Source organism: Mustela nigripes, chromosome 2 (genome assembly GCF_022355385.1).
Source record: "Mustela nigripes isolate SB6536 chromosome 2, MUSNIG.SB6536, whole genome shotgun sequence".
NCBI classification, from domain to species: domain Eukaryota; kingdom Metazoa; phylum Chordata; class Mammalia; order Carnivora; family Mustelidae; genus Mustela; species Mustela nigripes.
In genome coordinates this window covers 123,606,001-123,619,307 of record NC_081558.1, presented here as the reverse complement: position 1 = coordinate 123,619,307, position 13,307 = coordinate 123,606,001, and the positions used below count along the sequence as shown (strand labels likewise).

The 13,307-nt window shown below is 38.8% G+C and overlaps 1 protein-coding gene across 2 annotated transcripts in view; it reads left to right on the top strand.

Annotated features, from left to right (window-relative positions):
- The window catches only part of FNDC3B (fibronectin type III domain containing 3B), a 338,247-nt gene that overhangs the window by 226,298 nt on the left and 98,642 nt on the right, over nt 1-13,307 (top strand). The gene's annotated exons all lie outside the window — the stretch shown is intronic.

The window sequence follows — 13,307 nt, the reverse complement described above, 5'->3', positions numbered from 1 at the left end:
TAAGCAGAGATTAAAAGCACAGTATGCGTGTTCGTAGGTAGTGTTTCTCTGACCATTTATTCAGTCATATGTGTAGTAAATGTTGCCATGCCAGGCACTGAGTAGGTAGCACTGGGGAACCAATGACACATGGCACAGATCCGATTGCTGTACTCATGAAACTCACCCTTCCCATTATGTAGCGGCGGAAAGGGTTTACTGTGAACAGGAACACAGTGGGATGTATACTTAACTATGGAGAGGAAGACAGGATATTAGGGAAGATCCTACAAAGAACGTGGGTGAGAAGGGCAACACTGCCTGAAAGAATTGATCTCTGAATGGAGACATGAGGGAGGAAAGGAGTCAGCTAGACCAGGAGAGGGGGGATAGAGTCGTGTGCATACCCATCTGTGGGTAACTTAAAAGCCTTTTATATTTTGGTATCTTACAATAGAAACTTGATCATTATAATCTCTAGGAAATTATTATAAATCAATTACCTAGCAAAGAAGTTGTCAGTTTAATGTATTTGCTGAGCCATGTTGTGGCTCTCTTTAAATCTGTCATTCATCCCCTCCATCCCCACTTTGGCCATCTCTTTTAAATTTTTTTCTTCTGTGCTGTCTTTCTATTTTCTTCTTGCAGATGTTTACCTCTTGTCCAGTTTGCTCTGTGACCCAAATAAAATGGCTACTTTTGCTGAGGGGTTTCCCTCAGACCTGATGAGCTCACCGTGATCCAGCAGTGGTACACCCATGCTGTTAGGAGATGGAGATCAGGGGGGACGATTTATCATCTGTAGACATTAAAATGTGGCTGGTAAGGTGTGCTACTTGTAGAGCTAGTTTGGGGCTTAAATGTCATTATTGCAGTTCTCAGACCTTTGGACTGAATTTTAATGTACATGTAAAAGGTCTACATACTAAGGCCTGTGACTACCCTGTTTTGGATAACTAGGGTGGTCCATTTGAAAACAGTCACCAGCTACGTAGCTTAGGAGTTTTATTTTGTACAGAAACTGAATACTTTAAATTCCAAATGATTTAGTTTTATGAAAGACTTAGAATGAGACAGCAAGATCAGCACGTGTGATTTTGGTATGGAGTATCGTTTGCTCGAAAGCAACACACAACTTCTTTAATGCTGAGCATGGACTTGTGAGAGTTCTGCTCTGTCATAGATGTTTTAGAGAGTAAGATCCTGAAACCTTAGGAGTAGAGGGTTTCTGGTTGTCAAGGAGAGGTCACAGTCTCGGAGGAAAATCTCTGGTAGCATCCTCCATGTAGACCTTGTCTGCCCAATCTAACTTTCCGCTTTAGTTTCTTCGACTCCGCGCCATGCGTTTAGAGTACAGTCCATTTTCTTTTCTGAACTGGGACAGATGGTGCTGTCTCTTTTGATTATCTGTTTATAAGGGAAGTGTTGGTTAGGAAGAACAAGAAATGAAACATGGCCAGATTAAATTGAGAGCAGGAATTGTACAGTCGAAGAAAAGCCAAATGTGTTCAGTGTTTTTCTACTTAAAGTTTACCATAACTAACTTGACTTTCTAGAGTTAAAGTTAGCTGTAGGGTGGTTTCTTTCCGCATTCTTCAGTTTATTTAGGTCAGGGACTATATAGTCATTTTCCATGGAATTTGTAACCCTCTGAATTGAATAATGGCTTAACAGGATTTATGTTTAATCTGCGTTATGTCTTTTTTATATATGAATTTGGTGTGTTACATAGTGTTTAAGGTGTATAGTGTGTTACTTTGATTTATCTTTTGTAATGTAATTGCCAATATAGTGATATTTATCACATTATAAGATTATAGTACATATTATCATCTATATTCATTATACTGGGCATTAGATCACTATGGCTTATATACTGTTCATTTTAAGTTTGTACCTTTAAATACCATCACTTTTATCTCAACCACTCTCTTCCCCATCCACTCCCCCCTTTCCCCAATTCCCTCATACCACCATTTTACTCCATATTTTTCCAGGTTTAACTTTTAGAATCTACGTAAGTGACACATAATGCTGTTCTTTGTCTGACTTACCTCGCTTAGCATAGTGTGCTCAGGGTTCATCCATGTTGTCCTAAATAGGAAGATGTCTGTCTTTCTCGTGACTGAGTAATATTCCATTGAGTATATACACCGCATTTTTTTTCATCTGCTCATCTGTTGACGGGCATTTGGGTTGCTTTCATGTCTTGGCTGTTGTGAATAATGCTGTGATAAATATGAGAATGCATGTATCTCTTCAAAATCCTGTATTCATTTCCTTTGGGTATAAACCCAGAAGTGGAATTGCTGAATCATATGGTAGATCTTTTTAACTTTCTGAGGAATCTCCATATTGTTTTCCGTAGTAGTTGGCCCAATTTACATTCCCATCATCAATGTATAAGAGTTCCCTTTTCATCACATCCTTGCCAGCACCTGTTCTTTTCCGTCTTCTTGAAGATGGCTCTTCTAACAGGTGTGTGGTAATAGTTCATTGTTGTTTTGCTTTTCATTTATCTGAGGAATAGTGATGCTGAGCATATTTTCATGTGTCTGTTGGCCATTTGATGTCCTCGTTGGAGAAATGTGTGTATTGGTCTTCCTATTTTTTAGTCAGATTTTTGTTGTTACATTGTTTGTTTTTATATTGTGGATATTAACCCTTTACTTGTTAGATCATTTGCAAGTTTCTCTCCTTCCATAAGTTGTCTATTTAGTAGTTTCTTTTGGTGTGCAAAAGCTTTTGAGTTGATGTAGTTCAATTTATTGATTTTCTTTTATGCTTTTGATATCATGCCCTCAAAATTATTTACAAGACCATTATCAGTGAGCTTCTTACCTATGTGTTTTCTTCTCAGAGTTTTATGGTATCATGTCTTTACATTTTGACCTTCCATCTATTTTGTTTTCTTTTTTTTTTTTTAACAATATAAATTTATCATTTTATAGTTTTTTAAAGATGTTTGTAATTGTGTTGGGCCCATTATCCAGGATAATATCCCTATTTTAAGATCTGGTCATTGGGAATCTTAATTTCTTCCTCCACCTTAATTCTCCTTTACCATGTAACCTAACATATTCACACATTCAGCACCTAAACATCTTTGGATTATGGTATTCATTGCACCTAAACTTAACTAGAAGCTATAGAATCTGTTGTTTGTTTGTTTATTTTACTTATTTTTTTTTTAGTACAGTTGATACAGTGTTATCTTAGTTTCAGGTGTACAGCATAGTGATTGGACAAGTTCACTACAAATGTAGCTGCTATCTGTCCTTATACATCTCTGTTAGAATATCATTGACTCAGTGTTCCATTTTGCCTGATCCCCTACCCCTCTGACAACTATCAGTTTGTTCTCTGTATTTATAGATCTGATTCTCCTTTTCGCTTATTCTTTTTTTTTTTTTTTCCCCTTTCTTTCCAGATTCTACTCCTAATTTGAGTTAATTTTTGAGTGGTGAGAGATAGGGGTCCAATTTCATTGTTTTACATGTGTTTCTCCAGTTTTCCCAGCATCATTTGTTGAAAAAGATTGCCCTTTGGCAATCTTGGGTATTCTTTTCTCCCTTGTTACATATTAGTTGGCCATATATGCCATATATGCCAGAGCTTAATTCTGGGCTCTCTAATCTGTTTCATTGGTCATTGTACCTTTTTTTGTGACGGTACCATTCTGATTTTATTATTGTGTCTTTGTGGTATAGTTTGAAATTTGAAAGTGTAATACCTCCAGCTGTGTTCTTTTTTCTCAGGATTGCTTTACCTACTAGAGATCTTTTGTGGTTCCACACAAATTTTAGGATTGTTTCTTTCTGTGGAGAGTGCCTTTTGTATTTTGATGGGAGATTATGTTGATCTGTAGATAGCTTTGGGTAGTATGGTCACTTTAACAATATTAATTCTTCTGACTCATGAACATGGGATATCTTTTTTGTTTGTGCCTTTGATTTCTTTTCAGCAGAATTTGTAGTTTGCATTGTACACATCTTTTACTTCTTTGGTCAGATTTATTCCAAAGTATTTTGGTTTTGATGCTATTGTGATTAGAATGTTTTATTTCTTTTTCAGATGCTTCCTCATTAGTGTAAAGAAATGCAGTTGATTTCTATATTTTGATTTTGTATCCTCCCATTTTGCTGAAATTGTTTAATTCTAGAAATTTTAGACTGATTGTACAGGATTTTACAATGACAGTTCTACTTCTCCCATTTCAGTTTGCATGCCTTTTATTTCTTTGTCTTGCCTAATTGCTGTAGCTTGAACATCCAGCACTGTATTGAATGGGAGTCATGAGAATCGGAATCCTTGCTTTGTTTGTGACTGAGTAGAAACCTTTTAATTTGTCTCCACTGCGTATAATGTTTGTTATGTATGTATGGCTTTTATTAGGTTGAGGTATGTTCCTTCTATACCCAACTGTTAAGAATTTTTATCACAAAAGGATGTTGTAATTTGTCAAATGCTTTTAACTGCAGCTGTTGAGATGATGATATAATTTTTTTTTTTAAAGATTTTATTTATTTATTTGTCAGAGAGAGAGCGAGCGAAAGCGAGCACAGGCAGACAGAGAGCGAGCGAAAGCGAGCACAGGCAGAGTCAGAGGGCGAAGCAGGCTTCCCGTGGAGCAAGGAGCCCGATGTGGGACTCGATCCCAGGACGCTGGGATCATGACCTGAGCCAAAGGCAGCTGCTTAACCAACTGAGCCACCCAGGCGTCCCTGATGATATAATTTTTATCTTTCATTTTATTGATATGATGTATTATATTTGTTGATTTGTGTATGTTCAACCATCCTTTCATCTCAAGGTTAAACCCTCTTAATGCGTTCTTGAATTTGGTTTGCTAATATCTTGTTGAGAATTTTTGCATCTGTATTCATTGGAGATACTGGCCTGCAGTTTTGTTGTAGTATCTTTATCTGGTTTTAGTATTAAAGTAATGCTGGCTTTGCAGAATTAAGTTTGGAAGTGTTCCGTCCTCTTCAATATTTTGGAAAAGTTTAAGGAGGATAGGTATTTTCTTTAAATGTTGGATAGAATTCTCCAGTGAAGTCATCTGGTCCTGGAGTTTTCTAAGTTGGGAGTTTTTTGATACTGATTTAATCTCTTGTGATTGGTCTGTTCAGATTTTCTGTTTCTTCCAAATTCAGTCTTGGTCGGTTGCTTATTTCTAGAAATGTATCCATTCCTTCTTGGTTACATAAATTGTTGGTAATTATTCATAGTAATCACTTATGATTCTGTGTATTTCTGTGCTATCATTTATAATTTATCTTCAATTTCTAGTTTTGAGTCGTCTTTTCTTAGTCTAGCTGAAGGTTTGTCAATTTTATCGTTTTTGGAGAACCAGCTCTTGGATCCATTGATTCTTTCTCTTTTCTGATTTCTGTTTCATTTATTTCTACTCTGATCCTTAATATTTCCTTCTGCTGACTTGGAGCTTAGTTTGTTCCTTTTCTAGTTTCCTGATTTGAAAGTTGTTTATTTAAAGTCATTCTGACTTCTTAATATATGTATTTATTACTGTAAACTTTCCTCTCATAACTGCTTTTGCTGTATCCCATAACTTTTGTCTTGTGTTTCATTTTCATTGGTTTTGGATAATTTATTATTTTCCATTTGATTTCTTCTTTTACCTAATGATTGTTTCAAGTTTGCATTGTCTTAAAATGCCATTTAAGATGAATGACTCGTGGGTTATTGGGTTGCTTTGTTTTATCTTTAATTGCTAAAAGACTTAGAAACCAGAAATGGATTTACATGTTGTTTTTCTTTCTAGTTGCTTTTAAATTAGAAAATCCTTGGCTAATAGTGGCTTTTGACAAATCTGAAAAATTTGGATGAATTTTGATAAATTCTACTTTATGCTACTAAAATCTCTCACCAGCAGTCTGCACATTTCTGTGCTATTGGCCAAGCGACCTTTAGCCAGAATTTTTTTTTTTTTTTGAAGATTTTATTCATTTCTTTGACAGGGAGAAAGACAGCTAGAGCAGGAACACAAACAGGGGGAGTGGGAGAGGGAGAGGCAGGCTCCACTGAGCAGGGAGCTACATGCGGGGCTGGATCCCAGAACTCTGGGATCATGACCTGAGCCCAAGGCAGTCGCTTAACTGACTGAGCCGCCCAGGTACCCCTAGGCTGAATATTTAATAAGTGTTCAAAACAGAAGTGTTAAGGAGGTAGGCAAAGGGACATAGAAAACAGTTTGAAGGGCCTCCCACTGGCTACATTTGGTATAGTTTTAGCATCAAAAAGGATTGCATTGGAGTATTACAATGTTTTTAATAAAAAGAATCCATGAATTCATATATACTTAAAGTGAAGGAAGAGCTAATACACGTAGAAAGAATGATAGAAAGCTTTATCGTCATCTTGCAACTATTAATATAATACCTTCTGGCAAAGATCATCATTGTTTAACCCTCAAGTGAAAGGAGGAGAATGTGTTTTCACTGCAGAGGAACAGGTTACCCAACACTGTAACCAGGTCATCACAGTGCAGAACTTCACCAAAAGCTTCCAACTGGTACTGTGTGCTTCCTCGTGTATTGGATGAATTATATCTAGAGAGTTCTTGCCAAAAGTTTTTAATTTGAATCTAATTATGAGGAAATAGTTACACATTTCAGATAGTGCTACATGCTCGAAGAAACCTGGTCTAGACTCTTCAAAAATAACAACTTTAGGAAGACAAAAAAATATGGGGGACTTCTGTTCTAGGTTAAAGAAGATGAACAAAACTGGGTAGATGAATCCAACATGTGTTTCTCTGTTGGATCCTGGATTAGGGGGGAAAACATTAAAGATACTAATATCATTGGAATGATTGGGTGATATGAATATGGGATGTATATGAGATTTTATTCTGTTGGTGTTAAATCTTTTGGTTGTGATGTTACGGTTGTGTGTGAGAAGGTCCTTGTTCTTAGGAAAGACACGCTGAAGCTTTTGGGGTAAACTCAAGATTCTGTCATAAGATGAACAAGTTCCTTCCAAGTGGTTCTCAAAAACAATACGTGTGTGTGTGTGTGTGTAGAGATAAAATGTGAACATATGAGTATAGCAAAATGTTAGCAATTGATCAGTCTAGGTGAAAGGTGTATGGGTATTCGTAGTACTAACTCCTTCACTTTTCAATAGATTAAAAGGTGTTTGACAATGTATATTTGTACAAATCAGGCAATTTCCTGAAAATTTTTCCATTTCTGGATTCTCTGGTAAAATGGCAGTATCGGTCAGCCTTAGACCAATGATCCTGCCTGGCAATAATTGATTGTGATACACAGCAGCTCCCCCTGTTAAATAGGGTGAAGGCTTTTTCAGTTTTCCACAGTCTTTACCCTTCCCTTTTGCGTAATACGTCCACCTTCTTTTACTCATTGATATTACCTGCCTTGCAGCTAATATGTATCTGAGTATGTACCCACTTATATCCTTCGCTGATTTTCTGGGTGAGGTCGGTTGTACCATGGGTAGTAAGGACTTTTCCATGTGCTAAAACTCTGGGGAATGATTTGGAGCTCTAGCACACAGAGTTAGCTCTGAGTTTGATCCCCGTGTCAGCTGATGAGCTTCACTGGGTTCTTTGGCCATTGACTGAATATCCAGCCTCACCCTCAGATGTGTAGATTAGTCCTATGGGACGTCAATTAAGAAAACGTAGGTGTAGAAAGTGTTCATATAGGTGTTATAAATATTAAAATTCTCTTTTGAATTTAATGTGTTACAACATTGTTCTCTCTGGATTCTGCCTGTTAGTTGACACAGTCTTGACAAAAGTTTTGAATAAAGCCACTTGAGAAGTTTTCAATGTGGCATGCCAAGTCTTAATGAAAAAACATTTTGTGGAAACGTTTACAGATGCCAACGCAGAAAGTAGTGTATAAACTTTAATTACATTTGTAAGTCGTTCTATCCTGTGTTTAAGCAATTGCCTTCCTGTTACACACCCAGGGAGGGTACCAGCTCTTACTGGGTAATCATGGAGTTGAGCCTTCCCCCAAAATAAAAGAGCTATATCTGGCATAGGTTAGGACTGAGCTAGCCAGTGAAGTGTCTCAGACACACAGAGGGAAGGAAAGGAGAGGACTGAAGTCTAGTCATGCGTGACAGGCAAGCATATCTATGTAATACTTCATCCATTTTTGTGGGGTTTTCATTGCTGTTTAATTTGATGTTCTTAAAAAATATTAGCTGTGTTCGTCTAGTTCCATGTATAAGTGTGATTTTTGTGAACTCAAGAATTTTTCTTCAGAAATTTGACAGAAATGAACAGAGACTATCCTAATATTTCAGGTAGAATCAACCCAGTTTAGTTAGCATTCCAAGAAGGTGGTTAAGAGAGAAGCTAAGAGGGGCGCCTGGGTGGCTCAGTGGGTTAAGCCGCTGCCTTCAGCTCGGGTCATGATCTCAGGGTCCTGGGATCGAGTCCCGTATCGGGCTCTTTGCTCAGCAGGGAGCCTGCTTCCTCCTCTTTCTCTCTGCCTGCCTCTCTGCCTACTTGTGATCTCTCTGTGTCAAATAAATAAATAAAATCTTTAAAAAAAAAAAAAAAGAGAGAGAAGCTATGAGTTGACCTGGAAGTCAACAAAGGGATTATATCTGGTGTTTCTCTTGTCTTTCAAGTCTCAGACCTAGCACTTCCTAGGACAGAAGGCTGTCCTTCTTATTACTTACAGTGTTAGGTAACTTTTGTCCAGAGACCCACTTTTGCCTATGAGTAGATTAATGTGAATATTCCTGGTAGGATTTTGCTCAAATCTTGGGCCAGGAAAGATAGTCACTCTTTCTACTCAGTTCCAGAAATATCGACAAAGGCTCGATGGAGATCTGCATCCCCCCTCCCTTATCTCATTTACATTCTCTGGCCATCCCTCCTTTCCAGCCGGCCACTCCACCAACAAAAGGAATTCATCTCTCCTCTGCTCTTCCTCTTAGGGCTCCAGAATCTATTGGGAGCCCAAGTTCCCTTGAAAACATTTTCCTCAACTGGAAGGCAACTTCCCACGACATATGTTCACCTGCCTGCTGCTTTCTCTTTAGTGTTGAGAGTCTGATATTCCCTTAGCTGTCTTCCAGAATTTCCAATAGAGTAACCAACCACTTAACTAGGTAAATGGCTAGAGAGATGTTTGCTTTTGCATTTTTAAGCATCAGGATGATTGATACCTGAAGGTATTTCTGGAATATTTGTCCTTGGGCATTAACTGCATTGTCCTAGATTATGTAAATTTATTCCTTGTGATTTTGTACATTTTTAATATTTTATTTTAATGCCATTAACTCTGGATTATAATCACTAAATGGAGGTCCTTAAGTAATTAATACTGCTTTTGTATGCATTTATTGATTTTTTTTTTCTCAGCATAGGTAATATTTTTTAAATGAAGATAGAGGATTTTTTTTTTCTTTTTGATTAGAAAAGCAATTCAGCCAGCATTCTTAAACCATCTTACCTCATCCCCATTCATTCTCTTTAGCATTGGTAGGCAGTGATTGCATATTTAACTCTTCCTTACTATTGAGTCATATTTTTTTCATTCCACAGTATTTATTTCCATTCATTTAGTACTTACATTGAATATTTAGTGGTTTTTAAGCCTCTTATCCCAAAAATGGGCATGACCAGAAGTTGCATATTTTCCATGTCCCTAGTTTAATATATAATATGTATTAAAGATAGTAGCAAAGTCAGCTCTTGGCAGATCTGAGAAAGCATATCATGTTATGTCGGGCATATCTGTAAATGAGGCGTGCGGATGAGAACTAGACAGAAGGTTTACAGAGAAATAATGCTGATGTCATTCTGTTGGAATGAAGGGGTTGTTACAACCATAAATACATTCTATAGCTCGCAGCTAAGTGTCTAGCTGCATTTCTTTTCTAAGATGGAAAAAATGTGAAGCAAACCAAAGAAGTAGATTGTGTTTATAAAGGGGGATATTTTAATTAGTTTAGGCCTTACAGTTATTCAAACAGTCTGAACTTACGGTTCTTTTTGGAGCAAACACGAAAACCATTATTTGTGGAAAGTTTAAACTTCACATGACACATTCCGTCTATGTGTGTGGGTTGTTGTTTTGTTTTGTTTTTCTTTTTTTTAAAAAAAAAAGCATATTTTTATTTTAACTGCTCTTCAGTTGTCACACACCAGACAACTTCTTTAAGGAAGTAAAGACAGAAACAAACGAGATCTAGTTTTCTCTTTAACTTGATATAAAAGAATTCCTGAAAGACAGGTCACCAGAACTGTTCTTTCTGGTTTCGTTTGGAAATTTTTTGTGAGAACATTCACTACTATTTATCTGTCCTCATGCACGATACGGCATGTGTGTGCGTGAGCACGAGGCGAAGGGAGAGCCACAGAGGTAAAGAAAGCAGGGCGAGCAAGTGAAAGCTTCATCCAAACTCTGGAATCTCCTGGATAGCTGAGCTCCAAAGCTGTTGAATGGAAAGGGTGATAATTTGTAGACTGCTCCGAGGCACAGTTCAATTTAGCTTTGTGAGAGGCAGGCCAGGGTCTGAGAGAACTGTGTTATTCAGGTGGGAGAGTTGTGAATTTTGGCATCCCATACCGGACTGCTAGCTTTCACGCGAGAGTTTACTTTACATGTAGTAAGTAACTGTCACTTTAGCTCGGTTGAACGGGTTTTATTTTCACTCTTGTGTGTGCACATTGTATGCCTGGCATTTATTTACTCTTTTCTCCTGGTCTGGGGCAGCACAAATGGAAAAGCGTTCAGTAAATGTGGTGTGAATGCATTTTTCTCTTCTTTCTCCGTATGCATTTAGAATCTTGAAAGAAAGAAAGAAAGAAAGAAAGAAAGAAAGAAAGAAAGAAAGAATCCGGTCTGGCTTTGAAACTGCATTTCTCCTGATATAATAGGCCAGTGATTGTCCCTTCACTACCTTTCTGTCCCTGGCCCTGCCCTTTTTAGTTTTGATCTTCTCAGAATCCTTTGTTTATTTGGCTCCATTCATGACCTGCTTTTTCTTCCTTTTCTCACATACCTACCCTCAGATCCAAAGGCCTTTGCTCTATTTATTTGACAGCTTTCTTAGAGATGGAAAAAAAGAAAATAAAAGAAACAAGCCCAACAACCCAGGCTTTCTGATGGGACCTGTGGGCGGGGGTGTTCTGCTGCCACCTTCTTGCTTCCATGCACCCCAGTGCGAACACCCACCCCCCCCTCAGCCCTCGGCTCTTCTCTCTCCACGTGCTCGCCTTCGCCACCCCCAGAGCCTTACTCATTTGTCGCCGTGCGGTCAAAGGCTCTGCTTGCTTTGGGGCCACACACTGGTCGGTGGCCCTAGGGAGATCGTGTCTGCGGGCCCGGCATCTGTTGCCTTCCTCATTCCTCCTCCTCATTTCTCAGTCAGCAAAGACACCTGCATGTGTAGTGTTCAGCCTCAGAGGTGAAAACCATGATGCCCAAATAGACTCGGGCCCTGTCCGCTGCTGTGAGGCGGAGTGGAGACTGTCCATCTTGATCACAGTGTTGTACAAATGAGCCAGGGCATGGTGCCTTGACCAGCCAGCACGTACCTGGGTGCTCAAGAAAGATAAGCTTTCCTCGCCATAATCACAGCAGACTGGGACAGTCCTGACCTCCCTTTGGAAGTTGCTTTTATCCCATTCTGGACCTTTCACTTGTATTTCTGGCGCTTACCTGAAACCCATTCTTTTCTGTCTTAAACAGAACCCCCTTCCAATCCAACCTCCTTTTCCATTTTTCCTTTTTCTGTCAAAAGCCTGACCATTTTCTCCTGTTATCTCTGTTTGAAAGCTGCCGAGGGGGAGGGGGCTTCCATTTTTGTGGGACAAAGCGTCCCTCTTCACTCCTTTCTTTCATGCCCTCTATCTAGTACACCGTCCTGAGGATTCTTCTTTTGCTGAGCTCTTCAGTTCTTCCCCTCGTCTTTGTTGAGTAGGTGATTATCTCCATTCTAATCTAAACCTTTATTACCTCAAGGAGGTCTGGCTTCGGGCTTCTTGTCGTCGTGCCCTTGTGCCAGTGACTGCAGAAGGAAGCAGTATAGCTAGTGACGCGAGCATTTGAGACCATCGGGTCCTGCAAACTCTGGAGTAACCAGAGATTCACAAAGTTTCCTCTTTAACAAGGGAACCAGTTCATCTATTGCAACTGTGCTTATTTTATTTTTATTTTATTTTATTTATTTTTACTGACAGTTAATTTCTCAGATACACGTTACTTACAGTTTCCTTAACTACAGGAGGCTTTCCAGAAAGTGTGAGGATATTATGTCTGTGTTTGACTTATAAACTGTTATCTACATCTTAACGGGACTGGGACTACGTGATTAGAAACGAGCTTGTCATTTGGTCTTCTGAAGGTGAAGTTCCTCAGTTGTAATTTAAACGCCTGTATTGCCACCAGTGGGTTTCTTTTTCTCAACAAGGTAGAGGTAAACACATTGTCCTAAGTAGAACACAACAGGAAAGAAAGGAACTGATCCTTTTAAAGTTTAGGGTGGTGCCAGCTTCAAGTCTTACTATTCTTTACTCAGACTTGGTTCACTTATTACACAACAAAAATACTCACTATCTGATTCTTCACGGAAAAAAAAAAAATTATTTCAAGTCTGTAGCATCGCTGCCTTCCCGAAATGTGTATTTTAGCAGGAGGGACAAGTAATAAACAAGGGAACACACAGACAAGAGGATTTCTAGATTTTGGTAATCAAGAGAGAGGAAATAAATGGCATGTGAAAATGACTGGAGGCTGGGCAGGGGGTAGGGTTGAGGCAGGATTCTTGTAGAGTGAGTTTGAGATTAGACTTGAACAGTGAGTATGAATAGCCCTGGGGAAGAGCTGAGTCTCCTAACCTCTCACCCCCAGTTCCACTTCCCTCCTTACCTCCAAATGCCTGCTTGTCCACAGGGGCAGCGAGGTGTTGGTTCTCAGGTAGCCTTCTAGAATGCTCTCTCTTGGGTTATCTATATCAAAGCACCTATCACATGGAATTGCCTCTTGCTTTCACGTTCCCCCACTAGACTTGAACTATTTGAGGGTGAGGACATATGCTCAGCAATCATGTAGCTCGAGCGTTTACCTCATAAACTAGGTTTAACAGTTAAATAGATCTGTAAGTTCAGAATTAGATTACATCAAGTAGGTTGTGAAAATTGGGAGGTTGGTTCCTCTACAACACATAGTCTTAAGTTTAAGTCTCTTCTTAACTTTTTTAAATACACATTCTTCCCTCCCCATCCTCTCTGCTTCAAGCACGTTTCCCCTTCTCTTTCTATAACAGTTCTTGCCCCATGCAAAACCTCCCCACTTCCCCATCTTATTTAA